Source organism: Uranotaenia lowii, chromosome 3, assembly GCF_029784155.1.
Source record: "Uranotaenia lowii strain MFRU-FL chromosome 3, ASM2978415v1, whole genome shotgun sequence".
Lineage (NCBI taxonomy): Eukaryota > Metazoa > Arthropoda > Insecta > Diptera > Culicidae > Uranotaenia > Uranotaenia lowii.
The window spans coordinates 186,210,403-186,218,122 of NC_073693.1; the positions used below are offsets into that span (position 1 = coordinate 186,210,403).

The 7,720-nt window shown below is 35.5% G+C and overlaps 1 long non-coding RNA gene across 1 annotated transcript; it reads left to right on the top strand.

Annotated features, from left to right (window-relative positions):
- The first annotated feature begins 5,079 nt into the window (after window positions 1-5,079).
- On the top strand, window positions 5,080-6,039 carry LOC129750649 (uncharacterized). Its single transcript, XR_008738436.1, has 3 exons — window positions 5,080-5,396; window positions 5,454-5,532; window positions 5,593-6,039. It is a non-coding gene; the product is annotated as an uncharacterized LOC129750649 (long non-coding RNA).
- Window positions 6,040-7,720: the final 1,681 nt, after the last annotated feature.

Genomic DNA, 7,720 nt, shown 5'->3' on the forward strand with positions numbered 1-7,720 from the left:
TCGCCGAACTCCAATCTTGGTGTATTAAATCATACAACATGAAAGAATTGTTGAGGGACAGATCTATTATATTAGAAATAACAACAATTCTCCAATTGTTTGTGGCTCGTTTCACCGAGTACGATGCAACTCGCCGATCAACTGTGTCTACTGCTCCCTTAGTTTGATTGTAGTTGATAATATCTGGTTTCTTTTTCTCGACCGTTCCAATCCCGAGCAGACTTTTATTTCAAAAATATACCTAATTTTGCTATCATGCCTTGAAAGTAAAATGAGGTATCATTTTGCCCGAATAAAGGTGGTACAATGCCAAAATTTGGGTCTCACTTTTCATATATGGATACCTTGTTTATACCAAGTGTAGGTTTCATTGAAACCTTAATGATGCCTCGTTTAGCCAACGTTTCAAAACAATTATCGAGAGCATAATGATGCCACTTTAAGGCATAGTTTACAGCCAAAATTTGGCATCGTTGTGCTTTCAAAATTCTTTTTAAACGAGGTAACAAAACACGTCATGCGAAACCAAAACTTGGCCCCACTGTGCTATCTTCCAATCGAAAACGATACCCCAATGTTGGCACTGTGCCGACATTGTTCGAGCAGAATGATACTAAATTCAACATTCAGCGCATGATAGCTAAATGCACCATATTTAGCGAAGTATACCACGCACCAGAGTATAACACGCACATGCATTTTTAGCAAAATTGTTGTAAAAAGTATGAAAATTGAAGCACAAAGGGTCGTAAAGCACGCATTCTCATGCCTATATAGGGATGAATCATCCTATAGGTTGGATATTCCCAAAAAAAAAACGCATCCTTATCTTCGGCCTGAAACTTTCGGCAAAAAACTGCCTTTTACTCACCGTGAAATACGGTATAAACATCTTTTTTTCAAGGGAGTTTAAAAACTAGGGTCATTTGTTTAGCTTAGTTGATTTGACTACTCACATCCACCTCGAATCGTTGAACCCGAATTGCATGAAAACTAATCATAATGACGAATTTCAAAACAATATATTATTATTGATTTTTTTAATAAACTTTCTATGAAAACAAAAGATTAACCTCCACGATCGTTGGTGTGGAGTTTTAAAAACCAGGGTCATTCTTCCCAAAGTATATACATTTTGGCGTTTAAATTTCGTTATATGTCTGAATCTTGAGTGCTTTAATATTATATCCACTCCTTTTGTGTTGCATAATTAAAGGCGATTTTCATCATATATGAGGCCCTCAGGATCAGAGGGGTGCAAGTGCCAAAATCATCAATTTTGAGTTAAGTATACCTAACGATTCTTCATGTTCCAATGTACATCTGGTGCGAAACCTAGATTTTTTATAATTTTTTTTGATCACTCTTTCGATTGAATTAAAACTGCTCGAATTCGAAAAATATATGAAAAAATCGAGCACCTTCACTATCATTTAGGCACTTGCACTCCTCTGATCCCAAGCGCCTCATATAAAATACGAAATTGTGTGTGGGAGTTCTTTCGATCTTTGCCACCTGGTTTTGAAAACAGGTTGATATCCAAGTACATCTAATACATTAAGTATACAATACAACCTGTTTGTAAATTGGATATTTTTCAGTTTTATTTTTTAACAATATTAAATGCTTAATCGTAATTTATCCCAAATGAGTCGTTCATCATTAAATCGTACAATTTGTCCTATGACTTTTTGATACATATAATATGTATGTCAAAATTCAGTTGTTTTACATTCAGTGTGAGTTAAATCAACGTTCTTAGAAACCCGCCTGCACTTACACAAATAATGTAGGTATAATTGAGAGTTATCTTACGAAAATCGTTTACGCCGGGAGTATTTTTCCTAACTTTGATTAGGTCTTCGAAGATTAGACGAAAAAATGCGCCAGTTAATAACTGTGTTTTCTGAGTCTGTTATTTCGTGTTTATTTAGAGGGTAAGTTTAAAAGTATTCAAACAATTGTTCTTCAAGGCTAAATTGAATTGGTATCCTCTGTTGGATCACTTTTTAAATTGTAATCGAGACATTACTTTTGCATTAATGGAACTGTACAGGTACTCCTAATCTAACAAAAAACATGTAAACTATACATATACGAGACAAGCAACGTAATGATTAGAAGCTATTAATCAATATTAAATTCTCTGCAATACCTGTTGCATATGTTTTGATCCGAAATATTATCTTTAACTTCGTAGCTGTACAAAATAAAGTTGGGGCAGCCTGTTCAAAATTGTAGAATCGTTTCCCGTCTATTTGTTTTTCGGAAAGTGTTGTATATTATCGTCGTTATTCTGCTTAACTGTTGTTCCGCAACTTTCTTTTACGTTTAAGCGTACTTGGGATCCGCCTTATCTGGTCTAATTCCGTAGAAAATCAATCTTGCAGCTGGTTCCACATTTCTGCAGAAAAAATTTTTTCTTGAAGCATTCGAGTGGATCCAATTTTTGAGCTGACGAAATAATTGATTCCTTACTTCGAGCGCTTCGATAAGGTAGTCCGAACGACCTATAAGGCAAACAAAACTATCATGGTTATCCTTTACTGGCTAGATATTAACAAAAAGAAGGATTTTAACGGTTGGTGTGAAAAGTAAAATACATAGGTACCTTTTGAAAGTCTGCTGACTATCGATGCTTTGTCGATGCATGATTGATGTTCCGCTGGAAGAACGTATTCCATTATATGGTTTCCTTACTAGCCAGGATCCACGACTATCTTGTTGTATCCACGACTTACGAGACACAGCAATGATTTTGTTCTCGTACCGCCGAATCTGTTTACTCCTAGTTCCGGGAAAAGATTTTACGAATGAATATCACACAAATAATCACCGTATGATCAGTTAAGAGAATTATTGAGCCGAATACAGGAAAATCAACCACCAATTTTATCAACAAAACATTCATCAAAACAATAACAAGTTTTGCAATCTTATACACGATTAAAAAATTTAAAGCATGGTTAGGTTTAGCAAAAAAAGGCATAGATTGCAAAATTGTGCACCGTAAACTCAAAATTCTTACTTCTTGGTTTGTAATCGTAAAAGGAATTCGGTATCGATTTTTGCAAAGGACCAATGCGCCAAGTGTAAACAAATCCAGTTTCTTGCATAAACCTGTTAAACATTTTCCAACGATTTATTAAGTAAAAGGTGAAACGAAGTTATTAATAATAATTATTATTAGGGGAGAGCGGGATAACGTGGGCCACTCTGAATATGTCAAATGTATGTTGAGATAAAAATCTCAATCCAATTGTCATCGTTGTCGCTTTGCATAAGCATTTTTTTTTTATATGAAGCTGACTTAAATACGCATCATATTCATGTTTTATTCATCAAGCTTAAAAAAGTTAAAAAAAAAAACAAATTACTTACACAACTAAACAAGCACCCCTTAATTTCATTGATGGGGAACCTTAAGTTCATAAAAAAAAATATGCTCATACGTTTATGATCTTAGTTTTGTCATGTTCTTTCATGTGGAAAAGGAATTTTTGATGAAACATCAATAACTCGTACAAATGCAACCAATTTGCCAATCATAGCTTGTGGGGAATCGTGGGCCACATATGTAGATTTTATGTTTTTACACACATTCGGAATTTAAAATACGTTTTCCCTATCTGTAAAGTTCCCTCATGCCAAATGAAGAATTATGAAAAATATTTTGTCCATCCTTTATAAGGAATTTTGCCAAAACGTTCGCGATTCAGGTTTTGGAATCCATTTGATCATACACAGCTCTTTTTTTTATTTCATAATCCGAAATTGCTTTTAAACAACGAAATGAATTAGGAAATCACAGTTTTGTGTCAACTCATAAACTTTGCATGTTATTTGGTCAATTTGGATTTGGTGGCACACAATTCCCCACAATTTTTCAAAATCCAAAAAATTTTGCTTTTTTTTAAACAGTCACAACTTGGAAAATTAAAAAAATGCCTAATGATGCCTTGAAAATGTTGAAAACCGTTCAATTTTTATTTTATCTTTTATAATAAAGTAGTTATGGAACAAAGAAAAAAGTGGCCCATGATTCCCCACTCTCCCATATTATTATTTTTGTATTATTTGTATAAGTATTGGAAATTTCTGATAAATGATGAGAAATAAGAACTTCACACTCATTGCTGCTGTTTCAATAAAAAAGCAGTTTTCGAGGCTGCTCATTGGAAATAGTTTTTCTTACGGATAAAAATGAATTATACTCATACCCATTTTTGTTAATGATACCTTGATGATGCCTATTTTTGCAATGACTGAAAAATCAACACTAAAAAAAAGCGCGCACTCGACCTGAAACGAACAAATTTGCTGTTTGTTTTCAGTTCGATTTAATTTTTAACCCCTTATTAAATCTGATATCTCAGAAAATTGAATACCAAATCATGCTATCATTTTGATTTCACTTTTCCGCTCAATCATAATAAATGAAACCTTAATGATGCCTCGTTTTGTTATCTAGGAAAATTCAAAACCAAACAGTGCTTTCATTTTGGTCTCAATGCCTTATTTAGGTATTGGTACGGCATCATCTTTTGACATATTGATGCTCTAATGAAACCTAATTTTGCCATCGGAAAAAAATGTAATACTGAATTGTGCTATCATTTTGGTATTGATAGCTTATTTTGGTTACTGTTTGCTATCGATTCAGGCATCAAAGTCTGCTCGGGATAGCTCCGTCGTGATGCGCAATGCTCCTCAAAATAACATTTTTCCGGGTCTTTGGAATATACCTATGACACCAGCGTTATATTTTCCATAAATGTGAAAGTAGACGATAAAACAGCTTTTCCTTGTGTCATTAAAATAGCGGCGGTAAAATCAGAAATAAATAAAATACAAAAATATTTTTTATATATTTATCCAGTGATTTCTAGATGATTAATCACTCCAATCATTAAAAAGTAACTGCCGCGATCATTATTTTTTACGCACTGGAAACATTTCACATTTATAAATCATCCGATGCATAAATTTTATCACCGAAACATTTCAGTTGTCATTTTCTTCTTTTTTCTTGGCTGGTGTTTTCATTTGTTTACTTTTTAACTTTGGAATTATCGTAGCAGCAGGTGAGTGTTTTCATCAATTTAATTGCTATTTTTCCTATTTTTCATGCGACTCATAGAAAATTGGGTGAGAAATGCGGTCTCGAAGTGAAGGTCTGCAGGTGGAAAGTCAGACTCTGGAGATAATTATACAAACGAAGAGGTGGAAGCAAAGGATTTATTTTTTATTTCAAACTCCATGGACTGTGATGAATCGCGATCATTATTGGTCAAAACGTTGAGGATTCGGAATGATCTTCGTAAAGTTTGCGGCGTAAACACAATAAAACAGCTGGAATTTTGAAGGCGTTTTTCCTTCTCCTGGAAGAAGATTTGGTAATATATAATTATGGTTGCTTACTACAATAATGTTAACGTATTATTTAATTTCAGCTAAATTTTGAATTTCAACTAATGTACCAGAACAATATATCAATGAATTTGGATGATGATTACGACACTGTAGAGAATGGTAAAAATTTAAATTTAATGGTAATTTCTGATAACAGAACCCTTCTTGTTTTTTTTTCAGTACACATTCAAAGATTTTTGAAACTTTTGTCGGCTTTGACGATACAAGGAAACATCAAACGCGCCGAAACTGGACTGCCGCCGTGGCAGTTTGATACGTTGGGTCGATGTTCGAGACGAGCAAAATTGGCCAGATCTTCCGATTTGTGTAATGATTAACGCACCACCACTCAAATCGGGAGATATAACTCTGCTCGTGCACGTCTCAACGATCGATTGCTTCACAGGTTTTTCAATGGCGCTAGATTTGACGCCTAAGACCTACAAAATATTCGCCACGCCAGTACCGTCCAAATTTGAAAAAAATGTAGATTTTTTCGACAGATGTTTGTTAAAAATTTCAACCAACAGCCGAATCATGTCCGTGAACAGGATGGTGAAAAAAATTGAAAAAGCGGTGATTCTATTTTTTTTTTGTTTCTTAAAATAAAGAACATTGTAAATCTTTTCATCTCTTTATTTTTATTTGTTCCGAAAGTTTTTCATTTTAGTGCAATAGGACTGTTATAACAGTCGTTTTGAATTATTTTTACGACCACCAGATGTCACTGTTGTCCATTTCTCAATACATAAATGTTATTCGCAGAAATATTTCTCAGTGAGAAATATCCCAGTAATTACAACATGAGAAATATCCTTGTGCGCAAAGAGGGAGAAACGTGAAAATACCCAAAAAATAATTGTTTGATGTTTTATTTAATTCTGAGTGTATACATGTTTTATTTTTACGCAATGTTCTGACTAGATGTATTTGGTTATTATTAACACTTTAGCAAAAGGAAGTGAGTTGAAAAAATTATCAGTAGGCTGTTCTGCCCTCAAATCCCATATTCAAAATCAGATCTTGCACAACACGCTGTGCTTGATTTGTCTCTCTGGAATCTCCTTCTTTACCCAAATATATTTGCGTTTTAAACACAAATGCTGTTTGAGCGCAGCCATTTTATTTGGCATGTACTGCCGACAGAATGTACTTCCGCGAAATGACACTAGTTGCTGATCCACTGTAATTCCTTGACCCGGAATCAAAAGTTTCTTTTGCGTTATATTCCAATCATCTATAAATTCTTTCACTTCTGCACCTTTTCCAGATCTTGTGAGTTTTCATCGCATCGCAACGACGAGAAAATTTTTCGGAAACGACGACGAGACATAACAGTTCGAAAAATCGGTCGTCCCAGATTTTCATCCCGCAAAGTTTTCAATGATTTTGTCTGAGATTTGAAAACAGCGGCTAACGTGAGGAGTCCAATGGAAGCCTTCATCTCAACTTCATCGACCTTTTTCCAAGATAAGTTCTTACACTCCTTTTCATTTGTGTACATCTCAAGGCTCTCAAGCAGATGTTTTCCAAATGACATAGCAGTTTCTTCATCGAACACGCGTGTTGTAGCGATGCTCGTGACACGTGCAGGATTCGATTTGGGCACCACTGACCGCGTAACTCGAGTTCGAGAACAAAACTTCTTGCCTCACGAACGACTGGAGAAACTCGACAGACGAGGAAAAAAAACTTTGCAGCACCGGTAGGAATATTGGGGGTGCGCCAACAGACAAAAAGTGATAAAAGGAGCAGCGAAAGCGGCCACCAGTTTCACTACGTTCTTGGACCTTCTCCCATGCGGTCGACAGTGCGACGAAGTGAGTTTTGTGTGTGAGGTTGTTTTCTACGTGCGTTCCTGGCTTGGTGTGTCATCGTCATCGTTGCGGATGTTGGGTGCCGATCAGCCACCGAAGGCTATGGGAGCAGCACGACGTATGGGACGAAGAGTTCGGGAGCGATCGGGGTGTCGAAGCCGTCCCACCCGTAATATTTTGACAAATTCGATCGCTCTTGCCAGCCGAGCTTCGAGACGGAATAGGCCACGTAAGTTGGAAATCATTGTGCTGTTCGATGAGCTTCTCACTAAGCCGTGGTATTGAACAGAATTTCAGCGGCCTTTTTTTAATTGGAATGTTTTTTAAAGTACTTATCATCGATCCGGTTCAACCAACTTAAGCCGTTCACGAAGTAGTATTTTTTTATAATTGGCCAAATCTTAGTTGTAAAATTGTGAATATATTACATTTTCGTAGGTGATGGAAAGTATTAGAGAAACATGAGGTATCAAAGAAGGAAAGAACATAAG